Here is a 20,162-nt window from a genome sequence, read left to right as displayed (position 1 = left end):
GAGCTGAGTGGAGGCGTCGCCCACCCCGCCCCTACCTCCCCACTCCGCTCTGTCCTCTGCCCTCTGAGTTTCATCGCTCCGTGAGTGATATTTGCCTGAAAACACTTTCTTTATGGGTTATTAGTAAAAAATAAATAATTTTTTTTAAAAAAAGCACAAGGGGGGGGAAATAGAAGACACACTGGGTTCGAGAGAACAGGATTAGGTCTACGTAAAAACACTTTTCGAAGTGTCAGAAGGTCTCTGGGGAAATAGAAGAAATAAATGAGCCCCAGTGTGAAGGGAGTGAGCACGGGCCACCTGGGCTTGGGGACAGGGTCCCTGGGCCACAGCCATCTGCATGGCAGATGGAGCCTATTGAGTAAATGATGACCATCACTGTAGTCCTCACCAGGGGCACCTTCACCACCACAGCCCGGGGGGACGGATTATTTTTGAGACAGGAAACAAGTGTGTCCCACGGGAAGGACGGGGTGAGGAGGATCACCTTCCAGGGTCTTTGCTCAGTCCTCGGTCTGTGTGGACTTCAGGAGAAAGAAAGGAAGGCTGCCCCCCTATTCCGGAATGCTCCATTTCTAGAGTTTTCTCATTCCTTCCCAGCTGCTCGATGCCCGAAGGTGCCAGAAAGATGATCCATTCCCCTCATACCGCTGCTTCATGGTACCCTCCGGTCCGTGTCGGTCTCAGACCTCCAGCCTCCCACCCCTGGGGGACCCTCCATCTCCCTCTCCCACGTGGGTCACTCCCAAGAGTGTCCCCTCCTTTGTTCTCCTGACGGGGCTTTGTCCGTCCACCCGGTGTCTCACCAGCATCTGTGCCCTCTAGACCTCAGACTCGTTCCGAGAGGGACCCTGGGCTTCTGGGTCTGGATCTGGTTCAGCACGGGGAGGTGAGGAGCTGTTCCAGCACCCGGCCGAGGAGGGAGAATGAATGAAGGTGGCTAGAGCTTCCCCCAAGCACGGAGAGCCAACCAACCTCAGCGCACTGCCCGAGGCACCACACCCAGATCAGGTAGAGCCCCCACCCCCACCCCGACTCCCTCACTTGATCGTGGACCTTCTCTTCTACCTTGCTGTGTTTGGGTTTGAGGTTCTCCCGGCGATGGTGGTGCTAGCGCCCAGCATACAGAGCTCACTGTCCGGCCCCCAGAGCCTCTCTCCAGCCCCCCAGATTTCCTTGGTCCCAAGGGCACAGATCCCGCTCACCAGAAACTGGCCACTCCCCACCGGGACATACCCACGGACCCCCCGGCCTCCATCTGAAGCTCAGTGTGCCCGTGTCAGTGGCTTCGGCTATAAAGTACGAGCAGGAAGTTTGGGAGAGGAAACTTATGAAAGCCAGGATGGGGCCGGGTTCGTGGCATCCTCTTCCCTCTGTTTCTGCAACTAAGGGGCCACAGACAGGCACTGCGCTTTGGCTGGGCCTCTTGGGGGAGGACTCGGGGATCAGGAGTCCCTTGCTGGCTCGTGATGGGTGGACAGCAGGAACTGGAAGCAAGGGTTGAGATTGTACCAGCGTCCAAGAACCGCGGCTGTTTCCTGCCACAGCCTGTCGGCGCTTCCCGTGTCTAACACACACCCCATCTTCCCCAGCACTCTCTCCTGGTGGAGGTGTCTACAGCTCCGCGCCCCGGTGGCACCTCTCTTTCATTTCTACTCACATGTCCGTTCTTTGGCCCTGGGGTTATTTGGGGACAACGCCTCATGTTCGGTGCCCAGAGTGGTCTCGTCGGCAAAGCCCACTCTTTCCTTCCCTCTGCTGGTTTGGGACAAGAGACAGGATGCTTCCCCTATGGGGGGGTTCGGGAAGTCCTGGGGGTGCAGAGCAAGAGCTCCTAGACTCTGGGGAGCTTGAGGGCATCAGGAAAGGAGCCGGGAGACGTCTGCACTGGCGTGGACATGTGAGGACAAGGTGACATGCAGGCAGAAGAGAAAGGAGGAAGAAGAACTAGGGAGGTCAGGGGCGCATATGAGAACAGTCGTGGGAAGGAGAGGGAAGGGGATGGCACAATTGACTGTGGGACAACACGGAACAGCATGGGAACTGCACGGGGACAGCGTGGGAACTGCATGGGGACAGGAGTGTGGCTCTGTGGACAGCACAGGACAGCACAAATGCCTCCCGCTTGAACTTGCTGGGACAGGCCCCTGAACCCCAGGTGGGTGGAGAGTGACTGGGGTCATCTGTGCCCCTGAGAGAAGAATGGAATCCTGCGTTCTTGGTGCTTTTTGCTGGCAGACCTGCTGCCACTGGCCCCAATCCCAAGACCCAGCACCCGTGCCCACCCCCACTAGCACACTCTGGAGAGGGTCGGGAGAGGGGGTAAGAGCTGACGGTGAACCACGCCGGCCCTGAGCCCACTCTCCCAGGTTCTCATGTCACCAAGGAACGGCATCCGCTGGGAGTTTGGGGGTGCGGCAGACTGGGACGCCGGAGCCACCCTGAGCAAACCGCACTAGGGTGGGGCAGACCTATCCGGACACACACTTACCTGCAGAAAGAGCCCGGCCCTCCCAGACGGAGCCCAGGCACCCAGTTACTGGCACTGCCCGTGCTGGAGAGGGGGGGTGCGGGCACCCCCTCTGCGTGAGCTCCCCACTTTGGCTGCTGCCTCCTGCACCCTGGGGGCCCTGGAGTGGCATTTGAGAGACATTCCATCGCCTCGGTGAGCCTGTGTGGGGTCCCGAGGCCCCGGCGCTGGGCTGTGGGCCCTGCCAGGTGTTACGTGGAACAGGAGGGCAGCCGGCGGCTCCAGAAGGCACAGCTTCAGTGTCTTCCAATTTTCCAAAATAGAAAGAATAAAACAAATCAGAGCAGATGTTCCAACATGTAATTATCGACTAATCAGTTTGGACTTTTTTTCTTTCTTCTCTCTCTCTTTTTTTTTTTTGTAAAGGAGAGTCCAAAATAGCTCCCAGATTTCATGAACCTCAGGCCTGGTGGGGCTGGGGGGCAGGGGTGGGTGGGTGGGGCTGGACTGGGAAGGAGCAGGTGCCCGGGCGGAGCAGGGGGATGATGGGAGAAGGGGGCAGGTGTGTCTGCCGCTACGGCTGCTTCTGCTTCAGGGGTGGTGACGGCGCTGGGTGCTGGGGACGGTGAGAGGGAGGCAGCAGGTGCAGGGGACGGGGACAGACAAGCGTCCTCCGAGAACAGACCGCGGCCTGCCCCTGCCCCACCAAGCTCAGGTCTTCTCCCACACACACCCCAATCTGCAGGCACAGGGTGGAGGGACTTTGTCCTCTTTATCCTGAATGTAAAATCCGGGCTCCCCTCACCCCGACTGTTTCCTTGGAAGGCAACGAGATGCCAGAAAGACACGGGATTTGGTCTCCTGTGGCCCTGCTCTGGGAGTCCCGGGCTGGAGCTTAGCTGCAGAGGTAACTGAGCAATCGGGGATGCTCAGGGTCCCCTTCCGATGTTCTTGGGACCTTGGAGTAGCCTGGCCCCCACCCAAGAGCATCAGGAATAAGAGGGAAGCAGAAAGGAAGGGGGGAGAGGGAGAGAGGAAGGAAATGCGGAGAAGGCGAGGGAGATGCGGAGAAGGCGAGGGAGAGATTCGGGGACTCCTCCAAAGAGAAGTGAGGGGTTGTGAGGAGGCGTCCAGGCATCCAGAAAGTTCTCTCTGGCACGTCTCAGCGTCTGGGGTCTGCCAGGAAGAGAAAGAATTCTTCTGATTCTTCTGGGTCTTTGTTGCTTGGGAGCCACACCCAATGGTGCTCAGGGCTGACCCCCGGCTCTGTGCTCAGGGATCACTCCTGGTGGGACCTGGGGGGCCTTATGGGGTGCTGGCGATCGAACCTGGGTCGACCCATGCAAAGCCAGTGCCCTGCCCAGCGTCTTATCAGGAAACTGCACCGACCATGTTCACCGGGCTCTTAGTTTATTCCCGAGAGGAGACTGCAGCAGGGTCAGGAAGAAGCGCTTGGGGCTGGCGGCCCAGCTTGGACACCAGCTCCTCGCGCCCCGCTGGGCACCTGGGCCCTTGTCCTTGGGCCTCTCTGTGCTTTTCCTGGCAGGTGGTACTCATGGGGGTGGGGTCAGATGTGCGAGAGCCACCCCAGGGAAACGATCAGCTCTCGGGGCCCGTGACTGTGGCAACAAGCCGGCGCTCAGCAAAGGCAGTGCGGGGGCCGGGCGCAGCTCAGAGGCGCCGGGGGGCTGGTTCAGCCCGCACCCCGCTCGGAGGCCGCGCAGGAGGCTCTTACCTGCGCCGAGTGTCAGGTGCTCTCGTTCTGAGACTTCAAAGTGAGTGAGTAGCAGTTGTTGATTTCTAAAGGCTCCTTTCAAACTGTATTTTAATGTGTTTATGAATATTTAGGGAGAGGCAAGGCGCACGAGACAGACGTTGATGCTTACACTCCCGCACAGTCTTGGTGAACCCGGCGTCGCCCGCATCTTATTTGCTACTTCCCCTTCCTCTCCTCTCCACCCGTTTCCTGACGTCTCTCTCCCTTCCTTCCTTCCTCTCTCTCCCTCCTTCCCTTCCTCTCTCTCTCCCTCCCTTCCTCTCTCTCCCTCTCCCTCCTTCTCTGTCCCTCTCTCTTTCTCCCCCTCTCCCTCCCTCCCTCTCTCTCTCTCTCTCTCTCTCTCTCTCTCTCTCTCTCTCTCTCTCTCTCTCTCTCACACACACACACACACACACACACACACACACACTCACATACTCACATGGTCCCAGTTCAGTTGCTTGTCGCTGCTTTTAATCCCAGCACCCAAGTCTCTGCCTTCTGCATCTCCCGCTGTCTCCGGGCACCTGGGATGGGGAGAGGCAGGAGGGCTGGGGCCCCTGCGGCGACGTGGGCCCCCGCGGCTCTGGGAGCTGCCGGAGGATTCAGCTTTATTAGATTGCTACGCCCTGGCTTTACTTGGGCTGAGCGCGACACCCTGCTCGGGGAACTGTGGGTTCCGGGAGTCATCAAGGCACCGGGAACAATGAAAAGGGATCTTGTTGTTTCACTTTTGTAATAAGTGACAAAGAAGAAGCGATAAAACCCAGCCAGACCCCTCCCCAGCTCCTTTCACGCTCCCGGCACTGGCTGTGGGCGTGCCCTTGGAGCCCGACCCGTTCCAGGTGACCTGTGCCCAGGCGGGAAACAGGCTCCGTTGGTGGCATATGGGGGTCCCTTCTGCACCCCACTCTGTCCTTCTCGCTCTGCCGGCCCTGCTCTCTCCCCCACTCCCTCTCTCTACCACTTCCTCCTGCAGGGGAGGCCCCAGTTAGCAGAAATGGCAGTTTGGTTCTGGAGTGGCTGTCCCCGTCCCTGTGGGGGGCAGAAATCCCTGGCTGGGTGAGAAAGGAAAGAAAAACCCAGCCCCACCCCCCCATCCCCTGCTCGCCACTGCCGAAGCCCCCTCCCCGGCCTCCCCCTGTGGCAGGAGGGGATCTGGGTGGGGCGTGGGGGGATGTCTCTTCCCTCCTGGCTCCCTTGTGGGGGTCACACACAGAAAGTTTGCCAGGTCCGAGACTCAGGAAGCCCCTGGCCTCCCGCCCGCCTGACCGCCATTGACTCTGAGTGTCAGCTCTGTGGCTGGCTGTTTCCCAGAGCCCTCTGCTAACGGTGATGCCGCGTGAGCATCTCCCCGAGTCTCGGTTTGCACGCACCCCACATCCTTCACCATCCCTGCTCGAGGATGAGAGCCCCCGCAGGGGGATGCTGGGGGTCACAGCTATCAGACCTCAGGCCTCTCGGTTCTGCCCAGCCCTTTCCAACCTGGCCTAGGGTGGGCTCTGGCCCTGCCCTCCGGTGGAATGTTCCAGCATCAACCCAGCCCCCTTCCCAAGCCTCAGTGCCCCAGTTCTCTCCTTCCCAGGAACAGATTTGCTCTTCTTAGCTGTCACCTGCCCCTGCTGGTGTCTTGCGTCCCTCCCGCCTCTCCCCTCCTTCACTCCATTTGGCTTCACCCCTCTGGCCCGGCCTCAGTCCCACCCATCTCATCTCTCTGGGTCTCTATACCTCCGTCTTCTCAGGAACTTGCAGTGGGTTCCGTTGCTTGTGAATTGAGATCCAAATCGCATCCTTCCTCCCTCTCCCCACCCATGTTCCCCACCCCCACCCTTCCCACCATTTCCCCAAACTCTCTACGCTGGCTTCCAGCTCCCCATCTGTCTCCCGGCTGTTTTCTCTGCCTGGAACCTCTCCCCCACCCTCCCCCCCCCCCGCCCCGTCCCCCACCCCAGCCTGTCATTGTGTCTTGCCTGGCAATGCATGCAAAGAGCAGGTCTTGCCTGGAAAAGGCACATCATAAATATTTGTGGGGTGATGGATTCACGTGGCAAGATCTCCAAGCCATTTGTTTAGTGAGCTCATCCACTGAGTGCTGGCTGCACTCGGGCGGGAGTTTGTGCTGGCTGGGGGTGGGGGTGGGGTGCCGTCGACGTGGAGCAGCGGGGCACCCCAGCCAAATGGGTGGATAAAGGCCTTGGAAATCAGGGTCCTGCTCGTCATACCCCTGCCAGCTGTCCCCAGCATGGCTGGTCCTGGGATGGATGCGGGTCAACAGAGAGCCACTGGGCACCATGGAGATGACAGGGAAGACCAACCCCGGGGAAGAGGGAGAAGGGAATCAGGACACGCCAGGCTTCCAGAGCCTGTGTGGGAGCTGGGACACTGCTGCAGACTCGGTCTCAGGGCATCGCAGGGGATGGCCAGGCGTGGGGAGGGGAAGCATGTGGAGCAAAGATCCAGGCTCTCGTGGCTCCTCCCTGTGAATTCTGCAAGCTGCAAGCAGAACTTTTAGCTCTGAAATGTCCCAGGCATACACCGACTCCATTTCAGTGGCTGCAGGTGAACTTTCACCGATTCCAATGTGTTGGGTTTTTATTATTATTATTTATTCAATGTTTGCTTTTTGGGTCACACCCAGCGATGCACAGGGGTTTTTCCTGGCTCTATACTCAGGAATTACTCCTGTCAGTGCTCTGAGGACCAAATGGGATGCTGGGACTCGAACCTGGGTCGGCCACCTGCAAGGCAAATGCGCTACCTGCTGTGCTGTTGCTCCAGCCCCTCCAATGTTTTGATTCCTTCCAGATGCTAAAAATACTTTGAAATCTCCTACCGGAAGCTGTTTTCATTTGCTTTAGCTGTTCATCAAGAGAAGAAGCCTCCTGATAACAAAAGAACCCACCCTACCTTTTGTTTTTATTTATTTATTTGTTTGTTTGTTTGTTTATTTTTGTTCGGGGGCCAACTCCAGTGGGGCTCTGGGATTACTCCGGATCTGGTACCCAGGATTACCCCTCACAGTGCTCTGCGACCATCCAGTATCCCCAACCTGGGCCTCCCACAGATAAAACCTATGCTCCAGCCATTGCCCTGTGTGTCTGGCCACACCCTGAAGTGTGTTTCCATCATCACCCCACTCCTAACACTTGACAGATGAGAGTGTCTCGTGTATGTGGAAGGTACAGTCAGGGAGAGGCCCAGAGACTCAGCTTTCTGCACAGACGGACTCACGCACCCCCTCATCCTCCTGCACACCCCCAAGCCCCTGTGCCCAGGTGCCTCACGCACTCCCCAAGCAAGAGAGCACAGAGCTGGAGCCTAGACGCCCCACGTGGAGAGCTTGGCATGCACAGCCCTTAGCAGGCACCCTCAGAGGCTGAGTCTGTTCCAGGGGGCGTGTGTTTGGAGCATCTTGCGCCTCTGTGTGCAAGCCCCGTCTGGCCTGGACCCTCCCCGGGCCCCCCGGGGAAGTGGCAGGGAGCCGGACTGCGGGGTGCCCTGGGCAGAAGCTGGGAGCTACCCAGACAATGGGCAGAGAGGAGGAGGGCCATGCCAGAGGGCGGGGCCGCAGCAGCTCCTGGCAGAACCTGTGATTACACCTTTTTGATTCTAACCACCGGGTGGATGCCGCGGCTCTGCCTGGCTGAGGCTCTTCCTCCTCCTGCTCAGGCTTTGCTTGGGCTGAGTCTGCATTTAGAGCAGAGAAGGCAGAAATAGCTCCCTGGTGCCTCGTTGTCCTGTGGGTGGGCGTTAGTCTGGCTGAGAAGGAGGAGGGTGGCCATGGCGCCCCCTGGGGCCGGGGGATGGGGGAAGGGTTCTCCCCAGGGTGTCTCGCCAGGGTGTGTCCAGAAGGCAGGGAGCGTGGCTATTTATAGGCAGCCTCCCATCTCCGAGCGTCACCTTTCAGATCTCAAGGGTGAGGTCTCCTTATACCAGCCAGTCGAGGCTTTCCTGGCGCGACACCGTTTTCTCTCTCCCGTTTTCTCATTTTTTGCCATCTCTCCCTCTCCCAACTCCCAGCCCCACCCGTTTTTTTGCTTGCTTTTCTGCCACGATCATGTTCTTGGCGGCGGGGGGGGGGGGGCACAGCCCTGCATAGACGCCAGCAGCTCAGTGAGCACTGGGAAAAGGGTCCTCCCTGTTGAATCGGGTTGAGATCTCCCCAGAGAAATCACATGAAGACAAATTGCGATGCAATAAGCAAAGGGTCTTTATTGGCTAGCTTGAGCTCGGGCCCTCATCTGGCTCACTGACACAGTGGAGTCTTCTCAGAACGGACAGCCCCAAGTCTCAAAACTCTGGAGTTGGGAGGGGGAGAGATGGCAAGAAATGAGAAAACGGGGGAGATCTGACAGGTGATGCTCGGAGAGATGGGAGTTACTTACTGTAAATAACCACACTCCCTGCCGTCCGGACACACCCTGAAGAGAGACCCTATTTTTAAAAAAGAGGGGCTTTTAAACGATAACATTACATAGCAGGGACTTTCCATGGACCACCCTTTTGGCTGCAGTCTGAGGGGCTTTCTGCTACTTGTACTTAGCTGATTGGTTGTAAGTTGGAGTTACATAGGGTTGCGTAAGAGTTACGTAAAGGTTTTATAGGGGGCTTCCCTACTTGCATCTGACTGGTAACCCTCAGTTGACCTCACCGTGGCCATCTCACTTTGGAGAAATCATGACTCAGTTCCAGGTATCTGTGCATCAATTCCAGGAATTCTGGGGCTGAAACCTAGGCCCAGCCTCTTCTGGCTTCCTTGTGACCTGTCATGGCACTGTCTTTGCTTCTCTGTCTCTCCTCCCCAGGGGACAGATGGGATCAGAGGGGACCCCATAGAGGTTTGACCTCCGGGACACTGCCGGCTTCTTTAGTGTTTTGCTCAGAAGCCACTGTTCATCCTACAGCACGCTGGACCTTTGCTCCTCCACAGCGGACACCGCCTTGGACCCCAGCCCCCCAGCCTGGTGCCCCCCGTGACGTCTGCCTGTCCTGCTTTTGCTTGCCTATTTCGGCAAACATGAGCACCCCTCTCTGTGCCGCTGACCCATATTTGGAAATGTTCTGATTCTTTTTTGTGTGTTTGGGGACCCCTCCTGGCCCTGTGCTCAGAAATCAGTCCTGGAGGGGCCTGGGAGACCATATGCGATGCCTGGAGTGGGCCCGGGGTTAGCCAGGAGTACGGCAAGCACCCGGCCCGTCTCTCCAGCCCCAGCTTATCGACTCTTAGAAATCTCTCATTTTGAACTGCAATTTGTCTCTTTGAACAGGCTCTTAAAAAAAAAAAAAAAAGGTGAGAACAAGTTATATCTCCCCTGGCAAATGCTGTCACCTAGCCAAGTGAGTATGCAGGGGTGAGGCCCAGGGTAGCACCCAGCTACTACCCCCTCCCCCATACCCCCTTCACCCCTAGTCGGGGACACATGAGCCCCACCCCTGGATCCAGTTCTACTCTAGGGTGCTGGGCCTAATCTTGGCCTTGGGCACAGAGATTTAAGGAGCTCAGGCCCAACCGTGTGGGATTAAAAATCAATTTTCTCCCAATGCTAATCTGGATAATGTGGTTCTTTTGTTATATCCCTCTTCTGATTACAAGGGCTCCCACTTCTCTGGGTGATGATAATGGCTCCGTGGCTGTGCCGAGGGCCCGAGAGCACGTGAGGCGTGTGGCAGCTTCACCTCACCCTACCTGCTGTGCTCCAAGGTCAACGGCCTCCCCTGGGCCTCTGAGGAGGAGAGTGAGCTTCCCCGGGCTCACAGGTCTGTCCCCGCAGGAGCTGAGGAGGCCGCCTGCCCACCACACTCCACTGCCTGGCCCGTCCAGTCTCTCCTGCAGCACCTTCCCTCTGGCTTCGCCCCTGTCTCATGCCTTGCGTCCCTCTCGGCCCCTCCCAGGAGAGAGCACAGCCTTCCTGGTTCCCAGCACCCAGAGCTGAGTGCCCTGCAACCCCCAGCCTCCCGCGGCTCCCCTAGGTCTCTGTTCCTGCCCCCCAACTCTGACTGTCAGCTGGTTCTCTTCTGCCCACCGTGCCCGCCTGGGGCTGCCTGAAGTCACCTCTCCATCCCTGGCCTGCTGCTGCTGGCCTTCAGGATTTGCGCATTTTCTCCTCTACGTGACCATAGTAGAGCTTTGGAGCAAAGCTCTCCCCACCTCTGCCTTTTTTTTTTTTTTTTAAATCCAAGGACACTTGCTTGACCTAGGAGAGAGATAACTGTGAGTCACACTGCAAAGCGTTGTCTCACGCCTAAGGAGACGGCTTGGATCATGCCCGATCCCAGGGCCTGGGAGAAAGGAATGAGGCTCGAACGCCTTCCTGCAGGGAGGTGCCAGCAGCTTCTTGAGACTTTCACTGGGGATCACATATTCAGGTACCCTTAGCACCTATACATCTGGTTTTTTGTTTTTGTTTTTGCTTGTTTGTTTTTTGCTTTTTTGGATCATACCCGGCAATGCACAGGGGTTACTCCTGGCTCTACACTCAGGAGTTAGTCCTCGTGGTGCTTGGGCGACCATATGGGATGCTGGGAATCAAATCCGGGCCAGCCATGTGCAAGGCTAATGCCCCACCCGCTGTGCTACCGCTCCAGCCCTGGCACCTGTGCGTCTGACTTCTCCAAGGTGACGGAGAGCCAGAGAGTTAGTGCGGGGGAGGGTGCTGGCCTTGCTCTCGGGTTGCTCTCCAGCACCACAGAGGGTTCCCTGCTCCTCATCAGGACTGATCCCTGAGCATGGAGCCGGGAGTAAGCCTTGAGCACAGCAGGGTATGGACCAAGAAGAGAAAGAAAAGAAGTAGGGCTAGAGAGTAGAGTTGGGAGGACCCCAGGGTGACACATGCCTGTAGTGCATCTCTCTGTCTAACGTCTTTTGGTTTGGGTTTGGGTTTGGGGGTCTTTTTGGACCATGTTCAAGGCTTACTCCTGGCTCTGTGCTCAAGGATCACTCCTGATAGTGTTCAGGGGACCAAATGGGATGCCGGGAATCGAATCCAGGTCGGCAGATTGCTTTACCCACTGAACTATCTCTCCAGGCCCCGATGTCTTTGCCCAGGAAGCCATATTCCACCCAGGGCCCTGCACATTTTCTTACAAGGGCACAACCACACATTGCTCGCTTCTGAAGGAAGGAAGAAAAAAACCCCAGAGCAGAAAATTCACTCACCAATTGCCGGTCTGACCCCTGCCTGAGGTCCCCAATTCTTCATCTCGATTTCGCTTCGTAGACCAAAAAATTGAAGCTTTGTCTCTTTGATCAAATGTTTTAAGGGACAAATAAAAAGTAACAATCCATCCAGGCTAACTGAAAAGCAAGAGAAAAGACCGTCAGGACGGGGAAGCCAACAGCCCCAACACTTAGCCTTGGCTCCAGCTCCTCCTCAGCAGGCCTCAGACATGCGGAGATGCCCCAGGGAGAGTCGCCTCTGCAGCCTCTCATCCGGGAAGGCTGTGACCTTGGGCTGTGAGGAAGCCCTGCAGCCCTCAGAGCTCCCTGCAGCGGCTGAGGCAGCTGCCTGAAAGACAGTGATCAAGGGGCAAAACCACCTGGATGACCGTCTCTGCAACAGATCGCACTGGGGTGGGCATCCAGAAGGGGGCAGTCTGGTCATGAATTTGACAGGGGTCACTTGGAGGGGCCCGGTTACCCACGAGGCAGAGGAATCCTATAGATGGCAGAGATCATGGGGGTGGGGGGGGAGGGAGGACCGGGAGAGGAGAGGGGCAATTTTCAGGGACAATTTTCAGCAACAGGTGGGTCAGGGAGTAGCCATGGAGTTTGGGACGGGGGCGGGGGGAGCTGTGTGCATTTTATTCATTTTTATTTTACATGTTTCATTTAGGGGCCAAAGGTGGCAGTGCTCAGCGCTTACTCCTGGCTTCTGCACTCAGGGACCACTTCTTGCAGGGCTTTGGGGACTGTATTGCAGTGCCGAGGACTCGAACCCGGGTTGACTGCATGCAAAGCCAATGTCCCACCTGCTGTACTCTGGCTCCGGCCCCGGGAATGTGCCCCTGGAAGCTGATTAGCCCCGCCATCTTTGTAGACTGGGCCCTCCCCAGCATTGGGGTGAGCAGATTTGTCACTTTCTCTTCATTCTCTTCAAGTGTGTAAGCTTAGAAATCAATTTCTTTCCCCCCCCACCCCGCCCTCTGTAGAGTGGAGCAAAACGAAATTGGGAGCAGGTTCAAACAGGAGTCAGGGAGGTAATTATGGTGCAGGCGGCAAGGCAACCAATACAGCGTGATTGGCAGTCGCCGGTGGTCCTCGCCTCTGGCCTCAGCCCAGCCTCTGGCAGGGAGGCGAGGCCTGGGTGGGCAGGCCAGTGGCCAGGGGGTCAGCGGGTTTTCCAGAGATCTGCTGATCTCCAGGGAAGACCCTCGGAACCAGGCAGCCCACCTCCCCTGTGGCTTCCATGATCACATTTCCCAGAATCCGAAGCCCCACCGTCTGCCTGAGGTACCGCATCCGCTGGTTTTCTTTTTTCTTTTTCTCCTTTTTTTTTTTTTTTAATGACCCACTTTACTTTCCAGTGTAAATGTTGAGGACATCCATCTCAACCTTAGATAAGAACACAAATCTAGTTATTTAAACTGGATTAAAGATCTCGAGGAAGAAGAAGAGGGAGGACCTTGGCACAGCCCGTCATACAATATTTGGAGATAAAGACAGGCACATCAAGTTTGCAATTAGGAAGCAGCTCCAAATGGAAAAGGCTCCCGCGCTCGGCGATTCTATCAGTAGCCGCAAATGGGTTACTCTCTGATGAGAAAAATTGACCGGGTGAGATTCTGGGGTGCCGGAGGAGTCGGGCCTAGCCCATCCGTGCAGGCGTTGGCCCACCTGGCCGTGATTGGTTCAGAGTGCAGCCTTGGGGTCCACGCCAGCCAATCAGTGATCTTCCTTGGGGTAGCTTTACGTTTAAGTTGGGAGGAAGAATTTTCTTTCTTTCTTGCATTGTAAGTGTGAGATTTCTAGCTCCCCATGGCTATCTCTCTTTTAGATGGGGTGGGAGGGAGGCAGACTAGGGATGGAAAGAGGCTGTATTTTAATATTGAGGAAGGGAGGGAAGGAAAAAGACCAGAGTGGTCCAAAAAAATCAAGTTCTGACAGTGGCCTTGGCCTAGGGTCAGTCTCTTCTTGCCAAAGCTGACTTGAGTTATTACGTTAATGCGTCGTTCCCCAGTTTTCCTAGCATTTTCTCCTCCAGTCCATTTCTAAGTCTTAGGATCCGCAAGGTTTTGTCACGAATCATTTCCTTGTCTTCCTCTCTTCGCCTTGGATCTCAGCTGGTCCCCTGGCTCTCAGTGTCATTTCTGCTGACATTGTCACTTGGAGATCTAAGCCTGACCTCTGCATCACCTATCTGCCCGCCTATTCCCCAGGGCTCCTGGGTTATCTGCTTGTCATTTCGAATGGGACGGTCCAGCACAGCCCTCCCCGGAGCCTTCCCCATCTCAGTAATGGCACTGCCAATTTCATTTTTCAGTGATTCGGGTCAGGAATATAAGCGTCGTCCTTGACTCGTCTCTGCCGTACACTTCCAACACCCAATCCATCACCAGATCCTGCTGGTTCTGCTTCTTCCATAAATCTCCTCTCTGTCGCCTTCTCCACGTCTCTCTCCCACAGAAGCTGCCTTGCTTTTACTCAGGACCACCTCCAGACACTCTCCCTCTCCACACAGCACCCTGGGTGCTCTTCAGAATTTGAATAATGCAATGTCACCTGTGTACCTCATGTTCTTGAGTGACTGCTGGTGTAGCTCATCAAAGCCAAGCTTCTTATCCTGCGCCACCAGTCTCTGATCTGGCGCTTGTCCAGCTCTCTAACTCATCTTCTTAATTAAGTTTCATTTCCTTGGACCTGACAAATGTGTTTTTCTGCCTCAGGGCCCTTGCATTTGCTTATCTCTGCCCAGAATGTCTTCACAACTGTTTCCTTTTTATCACTCAACTATCCAAATCTAAGTGATGTCTGATTCTTCAGCAGCACTTCATACCCTGTGTTACTTAAGTATCTTATCATGATCTGGTATTGTCTTCTCACTCATTCTTTCTATTCACCTCTCTTTTCTAGAATGCCAGCATCACAAAACCTGGGGCCTTATCTCTTCACTACTTTAGCACTAAAAAAAGATTTCTTGGCAAAGAGGAAGACCCAATAAGTGTTTGCTAAATGAGAAATATATATGTAAATATGTTTATATGTAAAATAAAATTTTATATTTATTTTAAAATTTATTTAAATTTTAACTAAAATTATTTAGTAATTTTAGTAATTTTCACGGGAGAGCCTGGCAAGTTACCCATGGCCTATTTGATATGCCAAAAACAGTTACTATAGGTCTCATTCCCTTGACCCTGAAAGAGCCTCCAATTGTTGGGAAAGACGAGTAAAGAAAGGCTGCTAAAATTCAGGGCTGGGAGGAATAGAGACAATACTGGTGCCCGCTCTAGTAAATCAACGAACAACGGGATGACAGTGATACAGTAATTTTAATTATTTCATAATTAATAATCTCTCCCTTGCGAGTAAAGTGGATTTTGAGAGGTGCAACATGTTTCCTCATAATGTCACATCCAAATCAATGATAATAAGTTTGACAGATATGGAATTTAATTGTTTATAAAGCTGTAGTGGCTACTGTACGCCAGCAGTAGTAATGATACTATTTATTGAGCACTTATTATAGACAGGATACAGAATTTTACATTAGTCTGATATAATTCTCCTGGTGACTGGAGCGATAGTAAAGCGGGTAGGGCGTTTGCCTTGCATGCAGCTGACCTGGGTTTGATTCCTCCGTCCCTCTTGGAAAGCCGTTAAGCTACCGAGAGTATCTCGTCCACACTGCAGAGCCTGGCAAGCTACCTGTGGCGTATTCGATATGCCAAAAACAGTAACAAGTCTCACAATGGAGACATTACTGGTGCCTGCTCGAGCAAATCGATGAACAACGGGATGACAGTGCTACAGTGCTAAAATTCTCCTGGAAATCTGAAGATAGGCATCTTAATCTGTTCAGTGGTGGAAACTGAGACCCAGAGAGATTACAGAACTTGTCTAGATTATCTCGCAGATAAAATTGCTGGGCCTTGAACTTGGGAGCTCTGGTACCCTTGCCAGTTTACTCGTGACATGTACACGAGTTCCCTACCTAAATATAATAAAAGGATTTGGAAGATAAATATTTAACCAAGTCAGTGCGTCACTTCATACCCGCTCTGAGGTTTCAAAACTATCTCGGTCGATAGAAATTTCACCGCTAAAACAATAGAATAAAACATGAGACAAAAAGCCCGTCGCCAGGAGAACCTTAGGAATATCAGTTTAACAAACAGAATGTCAGAAGCCTAAAGTTCCTCCCTAGTCTCACATTTTAATATCGCGCGGCTTTAGTTCTGTCTCCTGGGGAGTTGTTCCCTCTGCAGCAGGCGCTTTGACATCTTGGCGATGAGACTCTTCCTTCCTCCCCCACCATCCTCAGTCGCCTCCCCCAATCCAGGGAAGCTTTAGAAGAGATGAAGTAACATCTTCCCGTGGGCCCTCCCGTGAGGCTAAGGTGGTGTGAAAGTTCCTGGGAAGCGTTGCGAGTAAGAGAGATGGTAGCATGCGCAAGGGAGGGTTACCTGTTCTCCTTGGCTCACCCTGTAATCCGAGAGATGGATGTCTTCTCTTCCAAGGAGCTATAAATTTAGGCAGTTTCTCAAAGGTGGGTGGTGCTGAAGGTGGGGTGAGAGAAAGATAGACAGGAACTGAGAGAGGAGAGAGAAGAAAAAGCAAGAAAAGAGGGAGAAGAGAGAAAGGGAAGGAGGGAGCCAGTGGAGGAAGAGGGATGGAAAGAGGAAGATAGGAATGGGTGGAGGGACCAGCCTTCTTGACCTTGCCTGCATCGGCTGAAATCGGGGCTGACCACTGAGGTCCCTCTGTGTCCTGGACGCTGTGTCCATCCCCGCTCTGGCTGCTGCTTCCCCTCTGGGATCTCAGCCTTGCTGCCCACTCTCCCATGTCTTCTTTGGCGGGTGCAGCCCCCCCTATGATTCCGTTCCTGCCGCCGAGGTCCGAGGGTGTGGAGAATGACTCCACCGTGCCCAGCACACGCCGGCTAATTGCCACCCAGGGCAACCCAGTGGCGGGGCTGATTTGGAATCTCGATGCTTCTCCTGGGTCTCTGCCCCTTCAAGGTGTGCATTGGTGTACACTGACTCACACACACGTGATGGGCCTCCTCGGGATCACTCTGATCTTTGATACGTTTGATGCAACTCTTATTTTCCGGAACTCTCCTCCAAACGCTAACTCAGCCAGGATTTTTGCCAGCCTTCTTTTCCCCAGCAGTCTTGACTCACACAGCCCAATTTTTCCTTTCTCTCTCTCTCTTTTTTTTTTCCCCTCTGTGCTCGATTCATCTTCTCCATTTCTAGGACAGATGTTTCCATCTCTTCTTATTAATTACCACAAATACCCAAATAACACCTAAATATAGAGTAACTTATTTTCTCTTCCCTATCAGTAGGAATTAAAGGACTGCTATCTGTTCCTTCCCATTACTAGGAAAATGCCTGGGTAGAAAAATAAAATAAAAATAAAAAACACTGAAATTACCCATTTATTTAATTACAAGGCACTTGCTTTTCACCAGCCACATTTCCACTGCTGAGAAGATTCTGATTTGGCAACAAAAGGCAAAAAGCTATTTCGAGTGAGAGCGCCAAGGAGCCGGCGTTAGCAATGGCGCGAAGAGAACCTGCAGAGAAACTTCAATGGCTCTGTCCCTTGGCGGGAGGGACAGGCAGGAGGTGGGGGCCCAGGCAGGGAAGGGAGCGACGCTGAGCGATGCATAAAGTACAGGCAGGAAGATCAAGGGACAGAACAAAATGTTAGAAAGGGAGAGAGGCACAAAGAGAGACTCAATCATAGAGCCAGGGACAGAATCCAGTGCCCAGAAGGAGAGGTGGGAAGAAATGAAGGGAGAGAGGAAAGGGCTGCCTGCAAATCGGGAAGAGATCCTGGGGGCTGGGATGACCTTGGGCCCTCAAGGGCATCTGGAATAGGTCCCTTTCTGGCAAGCCGGCCTCCAGGGAGACCGGTGTTGTCGGCCTGTGATTGGCAGTTTTTGAGTTTATTCAGTGCTGGTGCCGTTTACCCTGGAGAGATTCAGAGCTGGAGAGAATAGGGCTCAGCCTTTGTTTGGTATTTCCCCATTGGGATCACTTATTAAAATTGGACTGTGGGGGGCGGGGGAGGGGTGGGTGGGGCGGGAGAGGGGCGGAGCACTAGTACAGTGGGTAGGGCATTTGCCTTGCACATGGACTACCCAGTTTGATCCCTGACATCCCATATTGTCTCCCGAGTACCACAAGGAGCAATTCCTGAGAGCAGAGCCAGGAGTAACCTCTGAACGTTGCCGGATGAGGCCCCAAAACAACAACAACAACAACAATAACAACTATAGGGCTGGAGCCATAGCACCGCGGGTAGGGCGTTTGCCTTGCACGTGGCCAACCCAAGTTTGATGCCTCCGTGCCTCTCAGAGAGCCCGGCAAGCTACCGAGAGTGTCCCGCCCGCATGGCAGAGGCTGGCAAGCTCCCCGTGGTATAGAGTGCAGAGCCAGGAGTAAGCCCTGAGCACCACCAGAGGTGTCCCCCAAACAAAAACAGCAGCAAAAATCTGAAATCACGGCGTTGGAGTGAGTGGTGCCTTTCAAGCCAACATTCACGTCTGGTACCATGGCTGGGATGAAATGTCTTTGGCTCCTTTGAAAGGTTCCTGGAATCCATTCTGCTCTGGTGCAGCCTGTAGGCACCAAGGGCGAATCATTGGTGAGCAGAGGACAAGCGGCAAGGAGGCTTCGCTGAGAAGTGTGCGTGGAGGGTGGACGCATGCTTGGAGGAGAGGTGCTGAGTACGACTCGCTCGGGGTGCTGTAGTGTGGGAGGTCGACGGTGAGCTGCTTGGGACTTGAGGGCCTGGTGGACCGAACCTAATTTCAGAGCCAGCTCAAGATGTGTGACCCAGACCTCTCCCTCCGCAGGCCCCTTCAGAGAGAAACTTGAAGAACGTTCTGGAACTCACCAGACATACCCAGGTAAGCCCCCACCTGTTGGCTTCTAATTGTTGCTGCTGATTTCATGCTGGTGGATGTCCAGACAGAAAAAGCAGAAGAGACAACCACATTTTTTGTGTGTTTTTTTTTAATTAATTAATTAAATTTTTTATTGAATCACCGTGAGATACAGTTACAAAGATTTTGTGTTTAAGTTTCAGTCATACAATGATCGAACACCCATCCCTCCACCAGTGCACATCTTCCACAACCAATGTTCCCAGTATCCACCCCCGCATCCCAGTCCTCCCCCTACCTCTATGGCAGACAGTTTCCCCCATACTCTCTCTCTACTTTGGGGAAATATGGTTTTCAATACAGATACTGAGAAGCTATCACATTTGGCCCTTCATCTACTTTTAGCACACATCTCTCATCCCAAATGATTCTCTCCATCATTGACTTAGTGATCTCTTCTCTGTTCTAGCTGCCTTCTCCCCCAGCTCATGAGGCAGGCTTCCAACTATGGAGCAATATTCCTGGCCCTTGGAGACAACCACATTTGTTCATTTCCATGCACGTTCCTATCTATCGTATCTACCAGATGCCAGGCTCTTGGCATGAGGGGATTCATATATTATACCCGTGAACACAGATTCCGTAGATTCTCCAATATGTTCTCCCCATAAAACTCTGTGCTACAGATCAGAGCTATGTTCATTTTCTCCCACAAATCATATTCCAATCAACTCCATTCATTTTTCTTTTTGTTCATTTCTACAATTTTTTTTAACTTGTTTTCACATAGACAGAAGACAAAACTGTTGATACAACTCTGGGTTTGAAATGCATTAGATAACAAAGCTCCGATTTTAAAATTGATACATATTTTTAAAAGTCAATGTTTCATGTGAAGATTGTTATAGCTCATCAGGGCATTGTTGAAGTCCTTGTCTAAGAATTCACTAAGCAATTTGTTGGCTGTTGAGACTTCGGTGTCATTGATTACGTTGACTCCTGTGTTACTTTCTCACCTAATTCGGTGTGCTCCTACTTGCATGTCAGTATTGAGGAACTAGGATTGCACGATCCAGAGACTTTTGGATTTATGGTCTGGACCCATGAGTTGTTGACATGGCAGTAGCTGTGGCTGGCTGAAGCTTCCGCCAGTGGGGGTTTGGGGGTGACTACCCACCCCAACTCTGAGAAGATCCAGAGTTCTAGCCTGAGCATTGTGGTACTTGAATCGATTTGCGGTTTGGCGTCACTGTAGAGAACATTAGTGAAGCACTGAAGTTCATGCCCTTGGTGTGACGGCAGCGGTGGGGTGTCGGTATGGCTGCTGGGGTGGGGACTCTGCTCACCCGTCTCCCACGGGCGCCTCAGAGTTTTCAGCCACAGGGACTTGGGTGTCCATGAATTTTTGCTGGTTGGCGTGCATCTCCCCAGAGATTTCATCTGAATCAGTAGAACAGGGCCAGTGGCTGAGCCAGCATAGTGACAGTTGTGGGAGGAGGGCCTCCATTTACTTTTCTACCTGTTGTTTCTGGAATGTTCTTTCATTTCCTTTCTGCCTTCCTTCCTTCCTCACATGTTGTAATGAGAAGTGTGTGTATGTGTGTGTATATGTGTGTGTGTGAGTGTATTCCTTATTATATAACCAAAATCTGGCACAATTCTTATGAGATATTTGCTAGCTGGTTAAATTAAGAGGAGTTATATACACATAAGTAGTAGTTTACTAGGCTGCCCACTGGCCCAAGAAAGGGGTCGTGAGATACTTCTTTGAACCTCAGAGCAGAGAGTTGGTCCTTTCTTGCTCTCAGTAGTGTCAGTGTTTTTGTAAGAATCTCACTCTGGGTCATCACCTAATTCTTATTTTTGGCTTCTAAGCTAC

General features: G+C 53.5%; 1 protein-coding gene and 1 long non-coding RNA gene across 3 annotated transcripts in view; one reads left to right on the top strand and one right to left on the bottom strand.

The window, feature by feature from the left end:
• LOC101539053 (NXPE family member 4) overlaps positions 1 to 20,162 on the top strand; it is a 388,567-nt gene that overhangs the window by 227,732 nt on the left and 140,673 nt on the right. Inside the window, exon 3 of one of the 2 annotated variants that reach the window (XM_055129853.1) lies at positions 18,254 to 18,307. The exons of the other annotated variant lie outside the window; for it this stretch is intronic. The gene's annotated coding sequence lies outside the window, so the exon portion shown is untranslated. The remainder of the gene's footprint in view (positions 1 to 18,253; positions 18,308 to 20,162) is intronic. 2 annotated transcript variants of the gene reach the window in all.
• Positions 2,994 to 4,758, bottom strand: LOC129403272 (uncharacterized). Its single transcript, XR_008629096.1, has 3 exons — positions 4,669 to 4,758; positions 4,206 to 4,288; positions 2,994 to 3,646 (listed from the first exon to the last, which is right to left on the bottom strand). It is a non-coding gene; the product is annotated as an uncharacterized LOC129403272 (long non-coding RNA).

This window comes from Sorex araneus, chromosome 3 (assembly GCF_027595985.1).
Source record: "Sorex araneus isolate mSorAra2 chromosome 3, mSorAra2.pri, whole genome shotgun sequence".
Taxonomy (NCBI): Eukaryota; Metazoa; Chordata; class Mammalia; order Eulipotyphla; family Soricidae; genus Sorex; species Sorex araneus.
This window is presented reverse-complemented; position numbering and strand designations above follow the sequence as displayed.